General features: G+C 35.2%; 1 protein-coding gene and 1 pseudogene across 2 annotated transcripts in view; one reads left to right on the forward strand and one right to left on the reverse strand.

Annotated features, from left to right (window-relative positions):
- The window catches only part of SPAG16 (sperm associated antigen 16), a 1,036,541-nt gene that overhangs the window by 269,278 nt on the left and 746,364 nt on the right, over positions 1-20,899 (forward strand). The window lies entirely within an intron of this gene.
- LOC121031021 (dnaJ homolog subfamily A member 1-like) lies at positions 15,109-16,426 on the reverse strand (annotated as a pseudogene).

The following is a 20,899-nucleotide window of genomic DNA, read 5'->3' on the forward strand; positions in this document are numbered from 1 at the left end:
ACCCCACTTCTCATCTTTGCTAAAGAATTCCACTATCTTCTTCTTTCCTTGAGAATAATTTCCCTTGAATGTTGGAAATACTGGATGTTCTTTTGAGTTTACAAATTTTGTCATGTATGGGCGCCTGGGTGGCTCAGCTGATTAAGTGTCAGACTTCAGCTCAGGTCATGATCTCATGGTTTGTGGGTTCAAGCCCTGTGTTGGGCTGTGTGCTGACAGCTCAGATATTGGAGCCTGTTTCAGATTCTGTGTCTCCCTCTCTCTCTGCCCCTCCCCCACTTGTGCTCTGTCTGTGTCTCTCCCTCAGAAATAAAATAAACATTAAATTTTCTTTTTTTAAACTTTTGCCATGTATACCTCAGGAATAATAGTATTTCCTCCCATTTTTTTTTCAGATCTGCGTAGTTATGAATCTTTTGAAATTCTTAATGCTCCTAATCCTTAACCAACTTGATAGTCAAAAAAGACACATTAACATATAAAAGGTCAGCGCATTTGCTATAAAAACATTCTAGAAAATGGCTCGTTTCCTACAAAAGATAAAATTTCAACAGTTTTTGTTAATAAGTGTACTATTTTTCTTCCATATTCTGGTCCTCTTTATCTTCTAGGCTATAGGAAGCACCACAATCTATCACTTAAGCTGTATTACATTCTGGAATACACATTTGAAAATTCAAATTTGAAATTCAATTCATTATCTGCTTATGTTAAGGAAAGATCATTTAGTGCTGACTCTGAAAAGACCCTGTTTTGAATATTTTTAGTCATTTATACTTCTAGGAATGCTGCTGTACAAATTCTAGTTTCTGTGTTCTTTGCCACTGTCAATTGGTAGTAAGAATAATGTAACTTTTTAGTGATATGTCCAAGGAAGACAGAGATTAGGAAGGCCATGATGCTCAAAATTAGAGATGAAATTCCAGTATATTATAAAATTTAAGAGTTAATCAGTTGAGGGGCACCTGGGTGGTTCAGTTGGTTAAGATTGGCCTCTTGGTTTCCACTTGGCTAATTCTTGATTCATGAGTTGGAGCCCCACATTGGGCTCTATGCTGACAGCTGGGAGCTTGCTTGGGATTTCTCTCTCCCTCTCTCTGACCCTCCCTGGCTTGTTCTCTCTCTCTCTCTCTCTCTCTCTCTCCCTCTTCCTCTCTCTCTCTCAAAATACATAAATAAAAAATAAATTGGGGCACCTGGGTGACTCAGTCGGTTAAGCATCTGACTTTGGCTCAAATCATGATCTTGAGCCTTGCACTGGGCTCTGTGCTGGCCGTTCAGAGCCTGGAGCCTGCTTCTTTGTCTCCCTCTCTGCCCTTCCTCTGCTGGTGCTCTGTCTCTGTCTTTCAAAAGTAAATAAATATTAAAAAATTAAAAATAAACACACAAAGAGTTAATCAGTTGTAATAGTTTTATCTCTATTAGGCCATTAAAAAATTACTACATTTAAAATTCCTTGCTCCATATCTCTCATTTACATTCAAAATTTTATGTATATTAAAGAAAGTAATGCAAGGTTAGGACTTAAGCGTATGAAAACAATTAAAGAAAGGACCTCTAATTCTAGAAGTATGAAAATAAAACTATACTTTACTCTGGATAGTGAAGTATAACTATACAAAATCTGTAAACAGTCACATGCATCCACAGACACCTATACAAAAATCATAAAAAATATAGGTCCACCTGCTTTACTCATGTAAAGTGAATCTTTTTACAAAGGTTTCTGATTGAATCAGTCTAGTATTTTATCTCTTGTTACATTGGTCTGGTATTTTAGCTTCCTATTAGGAGAAACCAAATACAGGATTTATAATTCTATATAAATTCTATAATTCTATAAGTCTATAATTATAATTGTAATTATAATTCTATAATTAAGTGAATATTAAGTTAATATTCACTTATAATTTAAAAATTTTCACTTAAAAATTAAAACTTTATAAAAGCTGTATGGTCAGTAAGTCAAACTATTGTTTGACTCAAATATATATATATATATATATATATATATATATATATGCACTATCCCCTAATGTTCAATATGCTGTAAGCATCTAGCAATTTTAACAATGAAGGTAATAGACGAGATGAGTTTTTTTGTCCCTTTTAGCTTTGTTCCTGATCTTTGGAGACAGGAAGGTAGACCCTCTACATAGGAAGGATCTTTTCCACGTCTGTTCTTTAAGAAGAGAGGAACTTCAGTTTGAATGGTACTAATGAAATTCCCTGCTGAGCAATGCAGAGCAGGCTATTTGAGTCTGTTGAGGTGAATGAATCTCTAAAATGGAGTTACCACTTTGTCAAGCTGAATGTGCTGTTGTAGTACAGGTAGTACTCATAGAAACCCCTTTTCCCTTTTCTTCCATTTGGAGGCCATTCTATCAGACAGGTATAATATATTGCAATATGTTTTAATGATACTTAAAACCATATCACTGTCTAATGCATTCCACTTCACCCCCATCACCACTATGTTTGTCTGACTTTTCTGTATTTCTTCTTTCATCTGATTCAGAAAATAGCTTTGGTCTGATATTTTTCTACCTATGGAAAATCATCTAATTTACCCATTTCTCATTCAACAGTTAGCCAGTGTCTTTCTGGAAGCTGCCTCAGGAGTAAGAAAAACAGGTGGAATGCATTTGGAGCTCTATTTCATGGCTTGCATGCATGCCTCTTGGTATTGTCACCTGTGACTTCTAACACCCCCTCTGATATAATACTGTATTTTCTCGTGTCTTTTCTTGGCACCTGACCAGATTCTGCAAACGAAGATGCTGTGTTGACATAGATCAAATTTATGAAATGATGATTACAACTTTGATCATTTGGAAAATGCCTTTTCCTTCTCTCTTTATTGTCTATCCAGTCATCTATGTCTCACTTTTGCTCTTGTGTTCTTAATATGAGTTGGCTCTTATGTAAACAATCTATTTTTAAGATGTTTTTACTTGCAAACTGTTAGATATTTTACTTTCAAAATTCAAATAATGTGAAATGTGTATTGTTTATATTTGGATATTTCCTGAATATTTGCTTTAATGTTGCAAATCACTTGTTTGCCAGTTTAATTGCTAGTATTTTCTCTGGAATTCTTTAGAATGATTTCCTTCTAGCATTGGTGGTATAGTGGTGAGCAGAATCCAGAATGATTTCTTTCTCTTTTCTAGATCAGCTTTTTCTTCTGCATTGCCTACTGACTAATGGCTGTACCCTAACCAGAGAATCAAAGTAAACTTTTCCTGCTTTATCACTCCCACTGCGTCTTTTCAAACACCAATTCCTGTGATTTGATTCATATACATTTTTCAGTGTGTCTGTCACATTCTTTCCATCTCTACTGGCACTGCTGTAGGTCAGACCCTCATCATGTCTCACATACTGTTTCAGGGTTCTTATACCTCTCCACGTTCAACCTTTCTCCTTCTCTAGTCTAATCTCTGCTTCTCGCGCAGGGGCATCTGTCTCAGATCCTTCTTTTTTTAAAGTTTATTTATTTTGAGAGAGAGATAGAGAGAGAGAGAAGAGCAAGTGGGGGAGGGAGAGGGAGAGGGAGGGAGGGAGAGGGAATTCCAAGCAGGCTCTGCACTGACAGTGCAGATGCGGGGCTCAAAGTCACGAATGGTGAAATCATGACCTGAGCCTCAAGTTGGACGCTTAACCATCTGAGCCACCCAGGTGCCTCTCAAAGATCCTTCTTTTAAATCAAATCTGTTAGAGCTCCCCATCATCTACATATTTAGTCCAAATTCCTTAGAATCCCATATAAGGCTCTCTGTGACCTGGAGTTGGGCTAACATAAGGTAACTCTCCCTGTGCTTTCCATTTCATTTCCAGCCTCATGTTTGGTTACAAGAAAACAACTTGGCGTTCTTCTCTGCGACCATGCTGTTTCCTGATGTTTTGCATCTTCTTATGCTTTCTACTGCCTGCATCTGTCTTATCTCTTACCTGGCAAGTTATCTTGTAAATCATCTTGTGAATCTCAAGTGTTACTGCTTCCTGAAAATGTTCCCTTTTCCCTTTGGGTTAAGTAAATGATCCCTATCTTGGGCTCCCAATAAATATTACTGCAATTACTCCTTTTACATTTTTGACAGCTTTAGTCCTTGAAGCAGGAACTTGGCAGATGCAGATCTGGGACCTGATATAGCACCAAACATAGGATACAACCAACAGATATTTGTTGAAATGAACCAAACTGAACTTTTCCATTCTATTTGAAACCTTCATTTTGAATATATATGCTATTTTAAAATATATTTCCAGTGTTTCAATGTACTGTGTACATTGTGTATACATTTGTGTATGTCTGAATAGCATAAAAATTATCAAAATTATAATTTTGTAATTCACTTAATGTCATAGTATTTATGTTTGTGTCTGTCTGATGTCTGCTGTCTATCTATCTAAATTAGTGGGCTATCTAAATTTGACCTTAGACAGTCAATGTTTGACACATGTAAAATGTAATTGCACTGTTAAATAAGTGTAATAAATGAGTTTCCTGAGGGGGATGAAAGTATACTTAGATTTTAGGTGATAATCTAGAAACATGATACAATTTAACTTTTGAAACGTGCAGATGATAGGTTGCTATCTTATCAAAAATAAGAGTAACAAACTCAATTCACATTCTCACCTATGAACTCCTTTTATCTCTGACTGTCATACAATTAATTAAAACACACTGGGATATTGTGGTAAAAAGTTAACATCATGTGGTTAATTTCATTAATAATATCCTTGCTTTTTGTCAAGTTTAATAACAATTGAATTTATCCAGCTGGAAAATGTTAGACAAAGACAGATAGACAGCTAACTCTTTATTGTTAATTAGTTTAAGGAGAAATGCAGCTTTTCTTTTAACATATATCAAACTTGACACATTTTGTACTTTCTAGGATTACTTTAAAATGTTTCCTTTGGCAACTGTCAGAAGTTTAGATAATTTAAATTTAAAGTAGTTACAGAACTAATAGTTCTAGAATTTTTTTTGTTATACCACACAAAGATCTTTGTACCACCTATAAAGTCATACAACACTAGGGTACAAATACATATTTCTAGACATTGAATAAATTATATTGCTCCTTTAAGTAATATATAGGACCTTCAACTCCAAGCAGGCTAACAAATTTTAGAATTTAAAATATTCTGAGGTTTGTTTTACAATATTCTTCACAAATATTAATCAAGTAGACCTCGTATATAAATAGTAAACATTACTGTTGTGCAAATAGATGACAATTTTTATTAGATTTGTATGTATTTATTTTGAAAGTTATTGTATTTGTTATTCCATAATATACTAAAATGTACTCTGATCACCATTGTGTATTCATCAATGTGTTTTTGTGGTTCATTAATTAGCAACTGACTGAAAGTTAATGTTTATCAATGTGTCAGTCTCCTCAAGATAGATCATTTTGCTATTTGATACCAAATCACAAAATAATTGTAAATTACCAGCAACATTATTATTTTACTTCTTCTTAGAGCAAATTGAAAGATCAAACTGGTAATATATCAGATAAATAGAATAATACATTTTAATTTAATGAACAAAACGCCATGTGCATTTCTGTGTAGAGAATAATAACTTCTTGTCTGAAAGCAGAATGGAGTATAAGCAGGAAGCAGGGTGCCTGGGAAGCTCAGTTGGTTAAGCATCCACTATTGATTTCAGTTAAGCATCCACTCTTGTTTTCAGCTCTGGTCACATGACCCTGCATTAGGCACGACTCCCCCCACTCCCCCATTGGGCATGGAGCCTGCTTAAGATTCTTTCTCTGCCTTGCCCCCCAACCCCATATCTCTCCCCCACCCCCACAAGTGCTCTCTCCCTCAAAAACAAAAAAGGAAGCATAAGCTTTTGTGTAATTGTGCAAAGCACTAAGTAAATTTTGATTATTTAATGACCTTCACCCTGCTTACTTTCATTCCTTGCAGAGAATGGCTGGTCAGCTAAACAGTAGCCATCCAACCAACTCCCTGTTTATAAAACAACTGGAAGTTACAAAAGCATTTTGCTGAGACCTGTGAAAATAAAATTGCCAGAATGCGATACAAGATATTACATTTCAAGATACCAAATACTGATGTTTTTATATAGGCACAAACTGAGAATGAGAATCTGCCTCAGCAGTCAGTGTTTTTGCCTGGTTTTCCAAACTGAAGATAGCAATTCAGTAGAGCCTTGCTCGCTGTAGAAGGTTTTGATGTTTAAAGTCTGTTTTATTTTGGAAGATATTCATTATTCACTCATTTATATATATTCATTTGTTAATTCAATACAATTACTGCATGCACTTTTTGAACAAGTCATTTTGTTGGTGATAGGGGATACAGTGTTATTTATATACTGCAGATCTCTGTTCCCATGGAGTTTAGAGTCTATCTATGACATATGTAATATATAGTTAATATATACTCTTATGACTTACTCTTCATTCTTAATTTACCTTAAGTCTTTGTACTTGGTAGCTACAGTTCTACAAATACAAAGCTTTGTTTCTCTGAGATTTTGAAAAAGGCCCCTATTTTATTTAGGTACCAGAAAGATGTCATTACATATTTACAAATAATTCTTTAAAAAAATTTTTTTAATGTTTATTTTTGAGAGAGACAAAGCATGAGTGGGGGAAGGGCAGAGAGAGAGGGAGATACAGAATCTGAAGCAGGCTTCAGGCTCTGAGCTGTCAGCACAGAGCCTGATACTGGGCTGGAACTCATGAACTGCGAGATCATGACCTGAGTCAAAGTCAGACACTTAACTGACTGAGCAAGCCAGGCACCCCTAAACGATTCTTATCAAATAGTTTCCAAACACAAGAATTAATAACAATGTTTTATGTATACACTGAGTGGTTTGAAATGCCTTTTGAGGTAATCAAATTAATCTTTATTAATAATGTGCCAAGCAATATAGTATTGATTATAGAGACAAGACTGCCAGATGCCAGCTTCGCTGGAGTGTAAAATTTAGAATACTCAGCCTTGATGATCACTAGAAAGATTTCCAGATGATTGAAGACCGTGAACCCAATTGACTTTTGAGACTTAAATGTAGTGTTATAAGAATGATCTGAACTACTCTCACGAATTATTTTTTTTAATGTTGTATATTGTAGTTTTTGTCCAAAGGAAATTTCTTGGACTACAATCAATTAAGATCTCAAATGACATAAGAAAATTAGAATTCTACATACTTTTTTTTGTAGGGGTGGGTACTAACATATTTTGGTAATGATCCTAAAAATGAAACATAACTAAATTTTTGTACAAGTCATAACGCTACATAAACTTTGGTGGGAAAACAAACTCTGTAGATAACCTAGTTACTCATTACCTTTAAATATGAAATATTTGACTCAGAAAGCTGACCTTTAGAAAGTATTAGCTTTATGTCAACTAAATTGAGCAAATGTGTTTTAGGAAAGGTTATGTCTCTTCAGTGTCATTCTGTTATATTACCAAATACTTATTATCTGTTTATTTGTTCTTTAAGAAGAAATAGTCACAGGGGCGCCTGGGTGGTGCAGTCGGTTAAGCGTGCGACTTCAACCAGGTCACGATCTCGCAGTCCGGGAGTTCGAGCCCCGCATCAGGCTCCGGGCTGATGGCTCGGAGCCTGGAGCCTGTTTCCGATTCTGTGTCTCCCTCTCTCTCTGCCCCTCCCCCGTTCATGCTCTGTCTCTCTCTGTCCCAAAAATAAATAAACGTTGAAAAAAAAATTAAAAAAAAGAAGAAATAGTCATAAGTACAATATTCTTTTCAGAATTTAAAGACTCAGTAGACAAACATAATTTTAAAACTCAGTTTACTTGTAATAATATGAAAATGTAAATACCCTGATGATCACAGAGTATAGAAAAGGAGGAACACTTATTAAGGAAATATTTCTGGAGGGCTGTGTGAGAATCATACTTCTTGCTGCTGTCTTAAATATCAAATCTAGATTACTTAAATTCCAAACTATTCCCAAGGTTCACTGAAATAAATTGTTTGCTGAAAAGTCACCCTTAAATTTTCTTTCTCTTTACGTTTTTCTTCTAATTCACGTTAATTTGATTTTATATAAAACATTGAGAAAACTGAATAACCTTTGTAGTTTCTTAGCCAATCCCTTTTCCCCAACTTTCCATCACAAAAGTTATGTGTAATTGTGGGCAAACAGAAGCCATAGGATATATATACACATATAAATATAGATAGATATACACACACATACACATACATATTAAGATAAGATACGTATATATTAAGACAAGATATATATATATATTATATATATATATATAACAAAATAAACATAAAGCATTTATTATAAGAAACTAATATCTAGAGTCAATAAGCTGGAAACCCAGGAGAGTCAGAGGTATAATTCTAGTCTGAGTCTAAAGACCTGAGAAGCAGAAGAGCCTAAAGTATATGTGAATCGAAGACTGAAGGCAGATAAGACCCATGTCCCAGTTCAAAGACAGTCAGAGAAAGCAAATTCTCCTTTACTCAGACTTTTGTTCCACTTGGGCATTCAATAAACTGGATGGGGCCCACACACATCCAGGTAGACAATCTGCTTTACTCCATTTACCACTTGTTACCTGGGTACCCTGTGATCCATCAAGTGGACACAAAACTGGCCATCACATGTCACACACATACACACAAACAGATACACACACACATACATAAATGCATTTTGAATTTCTGATATTCTAGTTTATTCTTCTTCCTTGAGGAGGGCTACAGAATCTTGAGGATTTTCCAAGTTTTCAGTAATGTATTCTCTGTACCTTCTTTTATCTCTTCCTTTTTCTTAAGTGATTCAAAGCCATCAAGGTTAGAATTAATTTTGCTTCATTGCTATGAAAACTTTCAACTTCTGGGGAAGCTCTGAGGAGGCATTCCTCAACTATTTGCTTAACAAATATTTAGCGAGTTCTTCAGTTTCCAGGCACAGTGAAAGGCACTGGATCTGCTTCATCTGACTGCCTGGAAATATAGATAAGTTGTCTTCCAAAGCTAAGTATCTTTGTTATAAGTTATCGTTATATACCTAGTTGTTGCTGTAATTTAATTATTGATGACCAGGTGGGAAATAGGAAAGATAATGATGTACTTTTGGTGGATGTATAAATTGTCTAAAGAACAATTTGGCATTACTTAGTGAAATTACACATTAATATCTTTTGGAGTCCAGCTGTTGAATTTTTACCCGAGAGAAATTTTTGTACAAGTGCAAAGGCACATAGTCTCTCTCTGTGTACGTGTGTGTGTGTGCAACTTTAAATTTGCAATGCTAAGATATATAATGAACTACTATGAGGCAGTTAGAACTAAGTATTTAAAAAGCAACATAGATGAGGGGCACCTGGGTGGCTCAGTTGGCTAAGTGCCCGATTCTTTTCGTTGTTGTTGTTTGGATCAGGTCATGATCTCACTGTTCATGGGATCAAGTTCCATGTAGGACTCTGTGCTGACAGTGCAGAGCCTCATTGGGATTCTCTCTCTCCCTTTCTCTCTGCCCCTCCACTACAATAAACAAACAAACATGAAAAAATTACTTTTAAAAAAGCAACATAGACATTTCTTAATAAGTTTATTTTATTTATTTTTTATGTTTATTTAGTTTTTGAGAGAGACAGACAGAGCATGAGTGGTGGAGGGGCAGAGAGAGAGGGAGACACAGAATCGAAAGCAGACTCCAGACTCTGAGCTGTCAGCACAGAGCCTGACTCGGGGCTCAAATTCAAGGACCGTGAGATCATGATCTGAGCCAAAGTCAGATGCTCAACCGACTGAGCCAGCCAGGTGCCCCCTTAATAACACAGTTTTAAGTGAAAAGTATCATCAGCCCAATTCTGAGAATCTTAAATCTGAAAAACTTTAAGAACAATAGAAAATTAAACTATTATTAGGTAGCATTTTCCAGTCAAAAGTGGGCAGAAAAGAATTTGCACTAATTAGTTGTGTATTATTCATTGGTTTTAAATGCCATGTATTTCTCTCAAATGCTTGCCCATTTGTTAGTTTGATATGTGGTATCCTTCATTGAGTAAAATCTTTGATTTTTTTCCCCACTTGGGTACTTGCTTAAAAATACCTTCTCCATTGCTAGGTTACAATAATATTCTTCTACATCTTCTCTTATATTTATGGCTTTATATTATTAATTTAGGACTTTAAATTACTTAGAATTCATAATTGTATATGGTACACTCTGGGTCAGTTTTTTTTTTTTTTTCTCAACAAAAAGTAACTTCAATATCTCATGCACTTAAAACAGGAAACATTTAGTGCTTGTTCGAAGAGTGTAGGTCAGCCCTGATGGCCTCTGCTAGTATCTTTTGATGTTGGGTCCCAGGCTGAGGGAGCAGGCTCTATTTGAGGAATGGTACTGGTTTCATTAAAATCTGTCTCCTTCTAGTTTAAATTCCATGAAGCCAGGGACATGGCTGTTTCTCAGGGAACAGGGAAGTCTGTTCTCTCTTTTCTATGAAATTCTTGACTATATCTTTTTCTTTTTTCCTCACTGTATTATTTATGTTTCTATGACTGATATGAAGGACATTTTAAAAATGTTTTTATGCTACTCTTTTGTTTTTATTTGCATTTTCCACACCTTGTCCCAATCTTAGCTTATCATTTTGATTTTCCTGTTTTGATGAACAACGTGTTGTTTTTTTTTTTTTAGTGAAGTTGAATTTAATAATATCCTCCTTTATAAGTTACAATTTTTATCTTGTTGAAGGAGTTCTTCAACTCAAAAGCAACAAAGTTATTCTCCAATATTTTCTTAGAAGAGGTTTAAGAAAACTTCCCTTTTCAAACCACTTTAATATTCTGCCTTCCAGAATCACTTACTGTTTAGTCATTTTGTTTTTGGTGTGTTTGTGTGCGAAATGGAGTAGACATCAAGTAAAAACTAAATGGATAATATGAGGTCCATTCTTAAAATGATTCATTGGTATCCCATTGCATTTATAAAATCCAAACTACTTTCCTTGAATCTACACTCTGGCCCACCTCTTTCACCTCATTTCATTCCATTCTTTCCCTTGCTCATTCATTTCATCATACTGGCTTTATTTCTCATATATTAACCTCTTTCCTTTCTCTTTTTGAACTGTTCATATCTCACCCTGTAAGGACGGCCTCTTCTTTCTTTGTGTGTCAACTTAAATGTCATATTTTAGAGAGCATTTTCTACCCAATCTATTTAAATTGGCTTTTCCATTCATTCTTCATAAGAGAATTCTGGGGTTTTTTTTTTGTACAGAACTTATATATTTAAATCTTTTTCATGTGGTTAGTATTGATTTCTTTTCCATGTACTCAAGCTTCATGAGGGAGAGATTATATCTATTTTATTTACTACTGCTCTTTGGAGTCCATCATAATTCCTGGTGTTCGTAGGTGTTGAATGAATGAATGATGGAATAATGTGGCCTAATTTCTTTTTTACTTTCATCCAATCAATCACCATATTGCATAGATGCACTACCTTCTTTATTTTCACATCAGTTCATTTTGTTACAAATTTATTTCTACTGCCATATTATAGTTCGACATCATTTACTACTTTGTTACTTGTTACATCATTTACTGTTATTTGTTCTCTTGTCATTTTTCTCTCTTAGAATTCTCTATCTACATAATGGCTCTTCTGAAAACTTTAATCATATGACTTTTCTGATTATAGTTCTTCAACTACTCTCCATTGGCTTCAAAAAAAACCACCAAATTTATAATATGCACACAATACTCCTTAAAAATTTTTTTTAATGCTTATGTTTGAAAGACAGAGAGAAACAGAGTGTGAGCAGGTGAGGGGCAGAGAGAGAGGGAGACACAGAATCTGAAGCAGGCTCCAGGCTGTCAGCACAGAGCCTGACACGGGGCTTGAACTCATGAACTGTGAGATCATGACCTGAGCAAAGTCAGACGCTTAACGAACTGAGCCACCCAGGTGCCCCTATAGTCCTTTATATCTTACATTCTCTTCTTGCTACAATATCACTTTCCACTTCTCTGCAAAATTCAACAAATATTTTTCTGTACACACTGTATTCACTCTCTCATCTCCAAATCTATCAATCAATCTAGATTCTATTATGTAGTTGTGATTATACAGTTTCTCATTTATTGGTTGATGAAATACTTCAAACATAAATGAAAACAGAAAGAATAATATACTGAGCTTCACATAGTCATTAAAAGTTAGTAAAAAATGGCTAATTTTGCTTCAAGTATGCTCACTCAACTACCCCCACACATGAGATAATTTTGAAGCAAATATATGACACATTATTTCATCTATAAATATTTTGCCATATATTTCTAAAATTCAAGGTCTCTTAAATTAAGGTATATTTTACATATAGTAAAGTACACAAATATCAAGTATGCAGCTTGGTATATACATACACACACGGACACACACACACACACACACACACTCATATAAACACAACTTTCAACAGGAATATAGAACTTTGATACACTCAGAAGTTTTCTTTATGTAAAACTTAATGTCCATTAAGTTTTCTTTATGTAAAACTTAATGTTCATTCTTATCTCAATGAACATAAATTATTTTTGCCTTTATGAACATTAAACGAAGCAATTGAATAGTGTCTCTGTGGTGCCTGGTCTCTTTCACTTAACATACTATTTCTGAGATTTATCCATATTGTTATATAGGTATTTGGTAGTTAATTCTTTTTTTAGTTTGAGTAATAGTATAATAATAATAGTAATAGTAATAATATAATAGTAGTCCATTATATAAATATACCACAATTGTGTTGAAAGACATTCATTCATGTTTGTTTTTTTAGTTTTTGCTTATTATGAATAAACTGCTATGAACATTCATGTATGTGTCTTGGTGAAAATATGCTGATTCATAAGGGAGATATATGTTCAAGTTTAGTAGATACTACTAAACTGTTTTTCCAATACTCTTACAAGCAAAGTATCAGAGTTCTAGTTTTTAACTGTGCTAAAAATTGATATTGTTAGTCCTCTTCATTATAGCTATTTTACTGATATATGTTGATATCTCATTGTGTTTTGACATTTTTTTCTGATAACAAAGGATTTGAGTTCTCTTTCATATGCTTTTTGGGTATTATTTCCAGATTTTTACTAATTACAAGTAATGTGGCCATGAACATTCTTGTAAACATCTCCTTAATGGCCAATTACTGAATATCCACCTGATCCTGGTTATTATTTTGGAGTTGGACCTTCTATATATCATGATCCCTGGTCTCATTTTCAACCCTGGATTTCATTATCTGCATCTGATCCTAAGCCTTCCTTATTTAGCGTACTGATTTCAGCTGATTTCTCTGTCTCTTAGTCCATGTTTAGCAATGAATGCTTCTCTAAAGCTGGAATCATCCATATCTTCAGTGAGAGGCAAAGCTTCATCTGCCTTGTAGCCCTACTGTCTTATGTTCATTGGAACAGAGACAATGGTGAATTAATTAATCCACAGAATATTATGGGAATCATCAGATAAGAATAAAGGTGGGAGAAGCTATTGATAAAGAAGGACAGAATATTCTCCTGGAAGAAAAGTGGCAGAAGCATGTAAGAGAGCAGAAATCAGTTGGAGTTTATAGTGCATGTGTCTGACTCATCTGGAAGAAAGCATATTTTGGTTAGATGAAAGAAGATACAAGCTGGTAAAACACCTTGAAGGGTGGCCAAAGAGTTTTAATCTGGTTTAGTAGAAAATAGGGAGCAACCAACCATAACAGGTCTTAAATTAAAATTTCTTCCATGAGTATATTTTATGTTATAGGGTTTTTTTCCCTCATATTTTAAAAAAGCATATTTGATTGTTAAAATTTTAGTGTAACTGTAAGTACATATACTAGTTAGATATTTGTTTGCTTCTTTTTTATTACTTCTCTTGTATTCTTTTTTATTCTTTTATTTAAAAAACCAAAACAGGGGAGCTTCGGTGGCTCAGTCGGTTAGGTGTCCAATTTTGGCTCGGGTCATGGATCTTGCAATTCATGAGTTCGAGCCCCAAGCTGGGCTCTGTGCTGACAGCTCAGAGCCTAGAGCCTACTTAGGATTTTGTGTCTCCCTCTCTCTCTGCCCCTCCCCCACTCGTGCTCTGTATCACTTTCTCTCTCTCTCTCTCTCTCTCTCTCTCTCTCTCTCTCTCTCTCTCTCTCAAAAATGAACAGTAAAAAATTAAAAACAAACAAAAAACAACAAAACAACCCTTCAGTCATTTTTTTCTCAGTGCCTAAGTAATGAGTTAAATATATGAGTTAACTTTATAGATTAATATTGATGGATTTTCTCTACCTACACCTGTGAAATTTGGGAAGATTAAGTCCATTCAGAATCTGTATTAGAACGTATCAGAATTTTCTCATGCATGGTCTAATTTAATCATCTGCTCTTTTGTAAAAAACAGTGCTAGTAGATAAGATTATTGTCATTTTATACCTGACAAAGAAATTACTCAAATTGACTTAGCTAGAAGGGCAGAGCTTGAACATACACCTGAGACTACTGATTTGAAGCCCATTCCTTCATCCACTGTGAGTTGTCTGCTCTATTTACTAAGTGATCTACACCTACATGCATTTTAAAATTAATCTAAGATACAGTTGGTGTTCAACCAAGAGTTTTTTGTTTTCTTTTGCCCATGGATTGCAAATAATACTTGTATTTTTCTCTGGAGAAAGTTAGTAATTTGTCAGGTGCAAATGCCTCCAATTGTAAGGAAGTCATTTAAGTGATTACCCTTCCATTAAAGCTAATAGGCAACTTTCATGGTTATTTAATTTTGTTCTTTTTGGACCCCTATCCATTTTTCATATTTTCTAAGCTACTAAATTTAACTATGGCGGGTTATAATTTTTTCAGTGAGCAGTTATCTCTACTAATCCTTAAGACTATAGATTCAAATCTATGCCCATCAACTTTAATTTTGTTTTGTGTGTGTGTGTGTGTGTGTGTGTGTGTGTGTGTGTGTGTGTGAGTGAATGAGTGATAAGAGGGGAATATGGAGGTGAGGTTCACAACTATGGTAGATACTGTGCTTTTATTTTTTTATTTTATTTTTTTTCAGAGCTTTTATATTTTTTATTCTTCATTTAACTTTTAAAACACTACTATAGTTGAACATTAAAACAAAAATAGTAGCAAGTAGTGAGCTATGATTATAGTCCTTCACTTGTTCACTACTGCATGTACCAGCAATGTTATTCACTGGCCCCATTAAGAGGTCTGACCTCCCCGAGGGTGATGTTCATCATCCTCATATGCTTCTCCGTTGTAATGGCGCAGTCTTTCCTGATTTGAATCAAAGTCCACCAGTTCTACCTGGTCCATTTCATCAGTCTCTTCTACTTCCTTCCTCTCAGGTAGGAGTTTTTCCAGCAAAGAGAGTTTATTAGGAGACAGAAAGCCATTCTCAGGAAAGTTTACCTTAAATTCGATGACTAGGCAACCCTTTTCATACGGTCTACGATAAATTGGCATACCTTTATTCAGCACCCACTTGATATTTCCATGCTTGACAATCTGACCTGGATGAGAGGTAATGACAATGGCTCTGTTGTTAAGAGTAGATATTGGCTTTTGAAAGCTGCACAGTGCTTCAACCAGCTGTATGTCCATACACATGAAAAGATCCTCTCCTCGCCTAGTAAAAACAACATGGTCCTTCTGATCTAAAACAACGATAATAACTCCTGGTTCCAATCCAGGTTCTTGGTCTCCTTCACCATGGAATGTTATCTTCTGGCCATCTTTCATGCCTTTGTCAATATGAACTTCTAGAATCTTTTCTTGAACTATCTTCCTTCCATTGCAGCTTTTACATCTATCTTTAGGATTGATCCGTTCCCCATGGCCATGGCACTCCATGCACACAGATTGAATTTGCTGAACCATTCCGGGTCCTATCTGATGAATTGTTATTTGCATTCCAGTACCTCTGCAATTGGGACAACATTCTACCGCTCCTTTCTTACCACCTCGGCCTTCACATTTGTTGCAAATCACATTCTTTTGCAGAGCTAGTTTTCTTGTTGCACCATTATATAAATCTTCTAAGGTTACAGAGAACTGATGCACAACATTTTTACCTCTCCTTTCTCTCTGCATCCTTCCTCCTCCCCCCAAAAACATAACAAAGATGTCCATGGGGGGAGCCAAAACCACCACCTTCTCCACTTTCTTTAATTGCCTGTTCTCCTCCTTTGTCATACAATTCCCTTTTCTTCACATCAGATAGCACTTCAAAAGCTTGAGAAATCTGTTTAAACTTCTCTCCTTCATTTGGATTCTTGTCAGGGTGGTACTTCAAAGCCAATTTCCTGTAAGCCTTTTTCAATTCTTCCTGGGTGGCATTGGGTTTGACCTCCCAAAACATCACAGTAAGTAGTTTCTTTCACTGTTTTCTACAGCTGATGAAGGGGCTGAGGCTGGTGTGGGGGAGCAGAAGGAGCGCATTGCTGGGCGCAGCTCCCCCGGCAGCTGCTCCTCCGCTTTTCACCAAGCGTTTTGGAAAGTTCCCGATACTGTGCTTTTAAAGAGAAAATAAAACCTACTATAAATAAAGCAGGCAATTTTTTATTTTCATTTTTTAATTTTTTAGAAAGATTTATTTTTTTTGAGAGAGAAAGTGGGGAAGGAGCAGAGAGAGATAGAGAGAGAGAGAGAGAGAGAGAGAGAGAAGAAGAAGAAGAAGAAGAAGAAGAAGAAGAAGAAGAAGAAGATCCAAAGTGGGCTCTGTGCTGACAGCAGCAAGCTCCATGTGGGGCTTAAACCTATGAGCCATGATTTCATGACCTGAGTCGAAATCTGATGCTCACTGAACCGACTGAGCCACCCAAGTGCCCCAAGGCAGGCAGTTTTTTACAAGAACAGCTCTTTAAAAAACGTATGTATTTTGCCACTTTGCAGAAGTGATAATAAAACTGATTATTCATTGATCCCAGAGGATTGGCTATAGCAAAAATCAAGGAAGAGCATGAACATTTTCCAGTGAGTTCATACATTCTGAAAATTAAGGCCAGGAAAACCCCAGACCCTTAGAAGCCTCCCAGGAGCCTTTTGCAACTATCAGCTTAATTTTCTACATTTGTTATAAATTACTGGAACAATGATTTATATTTACTATTCTAATACTTTCCCTTGCTTTTTAAATTCACTTTCCTTTAGAGACATAGTCATCTCTTTGACTCTACATTTATAAATTGTGGATATGCCAATTCTTCTGTGCTGCTGTTGCCATCTTAGTTTTCAAGGCTTTTGTTTTCTTCCCTGGGTATTTTTAGTGCATCCCTCTCTGTTTCCCTATGTGTGTCCTTTTAAATTTATTGTGAATACTACGTCTTCTAGTTGCTAGTTCAGTTTTCTCACATACTAGAATGATTAACCAGTCCCTCTCTTAGACTCCTCAGTGGCAATCTCTTGAATTCCAGATCTCACTGAATATCTTTCCAAGTCCTCCAGTCAAATTCAGATTATGTTACCTCTCCTATCATTTAGGGCCCTGTCCTCTCAGGACATTTTTCTGCCCATCCCTACTACAGCACCCCCCCCCCATTTCCTTTTCCATCCAAACTGTCACATGGTTCTCATCATTAAAAGTGTAGATTGATTCCTATTTTCTCTCAGACGTTCCAGACTAAAAAATTGAATGTTGTTTTTTAAATCAGCTTTTAATGATAGTAGTGATGGTTGTATTCTGGAGGTATGCGTGCATGTGTATTTTTATTCGTAGCCTTTCAGGTTCCAATTCTCTAAATAAAATGTACTCTGCCTATTCAAAGTCCATTCAGTATAACTACCAAAGGCACAGAAAAGCAGTTCCCAATTAAGATATAGTCACGTCAGGTCATGGTTGCCAAGGCTCTTGGCTGGGACTCCCAACTAGCTTCTCTGTCATATCTCAGTGTTGTAATTGTGACCAGTTTTATTTAAATATTCCTGCCACTTTTAATTCAAAGTGTATTGACTGGTTTGTTTTGGCTTCCTTTTTTTTTTTCCTATTTTAATCACAACATGCTTAAATATTTTACTTTCAAGTATATTTTTGGTTGGGATAAAATAGTCAAGGACATTAAGCTGAAAATCAATGAGCATATATTAATAGTATGTCTTTTACTATATGATTTTATATTCAGGAATCTGTTCTAATGCTATACAACTTGAAAAATAAATGTAATGGTTATTACATTGAAGAACAAAAAAAGCTTAAATATCTTGATAAGCTATGTTAGATACAGTGTAAAGGATTTCAATCCATTTTTATGGCTTTGTTTGGCTTAAATGGAGTGTTTAGTTAATAATACTATGAATTATGTCTTCTATTTTATTTACTTCACAGATAGCTACATCATTAACCACCCTATTTTTTAGAAAATTTGCTATGTAATCTACTAATAGAATTCCCACAAGAAATAGAATTTTCTACTGTGAAACACATTTTCGTAATACACATATATCTGATTATTACATTAGGTAATGATATGTGGTAACCTATGCAAGTATATAAATGACTAAAAATGTAGAGATCTTTTGTTTCATATTCTTAACATTTTACCATTTTGCAGTTGAAACCAGGGATATCTTTTTCTTTCCTTTTCTTTTTTTTTTCTTTCTGTATTTAAAGTCAAGCTTCCCTTCTTTGGTTCACAGAAAGCTAGCCATTTTTAATACGGCTTTTTAGGATATTCTCCACAATCAATATTTTGTATAGGTGGACACTGAAAGCAATGAAGCAATAGCTTGATGATATAATCATGACAGTAGTAATAAAAGTTGCATTACTTTATATATATGTACAATGGCATTTGTTTATTGATCTCAAAATTGTGTCTGTGCTTATAGATTATGCATTCATATGTGTTAAATACCTACAGTAACATTAGAGTGAGGGTTTAAAGCGATTGGTGAGTTTTTTCATCTGAACTGTTATGCGTCCCATCTTTAGTTTAAATGTGCCAATCATCTTTATTTTTAATTAACAAACATATATTAATTAACTAGCAGTTGTTTCAATAATGTTCAGAGAGGAAATCTCAAGATTAATACATTTTGCACATAAGATATAAACACCTAAAATTTTAAGTGCCTGATCGGAATTTTTCTTTCCTCCCCCTCTTAGAATTATATCCACTCTTAACTTCTTGATTTTCTGACGTTTATCTTCAGCCAGGATACCTCTTCTGAACTCCAACTTCTTACTTTACATCTTTAAAAGACATTTCAAACTTGCTATGGCAGATATAAGCCCCTGACCTACTTCTTTCCTATTTCATTTAGTTTCCTAACTCCTTTTGCCCAGGTATTTTATTCAAAAATCTCAGAAATCTTGAGTCCTCTCGTTCTTCCGTGATGAATATTTTGTTAAGGAAACCTATTGGTTTTCCTTCAGACTATATCCAGTATCTGACCACTCCTCTCCATCTCCACTTATACTTCAAGCATATCACCGCATATCACTGATTAAAATAGCCTCCTAACTAGTCTCTCTGTTTATGCCTTTGTTCCCCTTCAAACTCAGCCAAGTCTATCCTCAAAAGAGTAGCCAAAGCAATCCCATTAAAATATAGTCAGATCTTACCCTTATGCTCACAAAACCCATTGGCTCTTTATTTAACTTAAAACAAAGGTTATTAAAGTCCTTAATAACCAACAAATTCTTACGTGATTAAGAGCCCTGTTAACTCTCTAACTTCATCTCATGATACTCTACTCCTTGTTCACTCTACCCCAGGCATAACTGGTCTTCTTTGAATAGACCAGATAATTTCTTCATCAGGGCCTTTGTAATTGCCAATCTGCTGCCTAGAATAATATTATCTCAAAAGTCTATATTGTTTTTTCCTTTGCCTACTTTAGATCTTATCCATATGATAGCTTCTCAATGAGGTCTTTCTTGTCAAAATATTATAAACGTTCTCTGATACCTCTTATCTACTTTCTCTGGTTTTGTCTTCTCCTTCACACTATTTCTCTTGAAGTTTTTATTCTCTGCCTCTCTTCTAGAATACATTTTTTAATGGAGGCCAGGATATTTTTCCTTTTTATTCCCCCTGCTATTCCATAGTATTTGACACATAATATATGCTCAATAATATCTGGTTGATGCATGAATAACTTTTCCTATTCTTCCCCCATAGGGAAAAAAATTGGAATAGAGTGAGAGAGGATTCCTTAGTATAAGCTAAGAATGTAAGCATTCATCTCAAGGTTCTAAACAGATACTCTGAGTTATGGTGATTCCTACCTTTCAATCTCTTTTTGACACAGTGTGGTCAAGAAACAAGAGATCCTCTAGCTTTGAAAACAGAGTAACAACCCACTTTAAGTCCCATTCTTGTGTTTTGTTGGAAGAACATTCTGAATGGCAGGTATGGTAAATAGTGTCCTCCAAAACAACTTACTCATTGAAATCTTTTTGGGTAGAGGTGAGGGGAATAGGGATTAGATCTGTTTGCTAGCATAAAATTATCAGTATTCTTAGTATACACTAGAATTTTAAATGCCCTGCAGTGGTTGATTACATTCTCATACTACCTGGACTTGTATAACAAATTACAGTGTGAGGGATGCAAAGATCATAATGAGATACATGAAATATCTTTTCCTTTTCCCATCTTATCCTGAACCAGAAGACAATCAATGATGGGAATCAATAGGCTTCAGTCAATCTGAAGAAAAAGAGGAGGAGCAATTGACTTAAAATGCTTCTCAGTTAAACCTTTCATGCCTAGCCTATTGCAGATGTCTGGCCCTTTCTGTCTTCAGTCCTCTGGAGGCATCAGAGAATGAATACCCATCACAACAGCCCTGTCACTTTCTTTGAAAACAGAATGCCTGAATCTTGAACTTACAGTAT

This window comes from Herpailurus yagouaroundi, unplaced genomic scaffold, assembly GCF_014898765.1.
Source record: "Herpailurus yagouaroundi ecotype Mexico unplaced genomic scaffold, PumYag 140, whole genome shotgun sequence".
Classification (NCBI taxonomy): domain Eukaryota; kingdom Metazoa; phylum Chordata; class Mammalia; order Carnivora; family Felidae; genus Herpailurus; species Herpailurus yagouaroundi.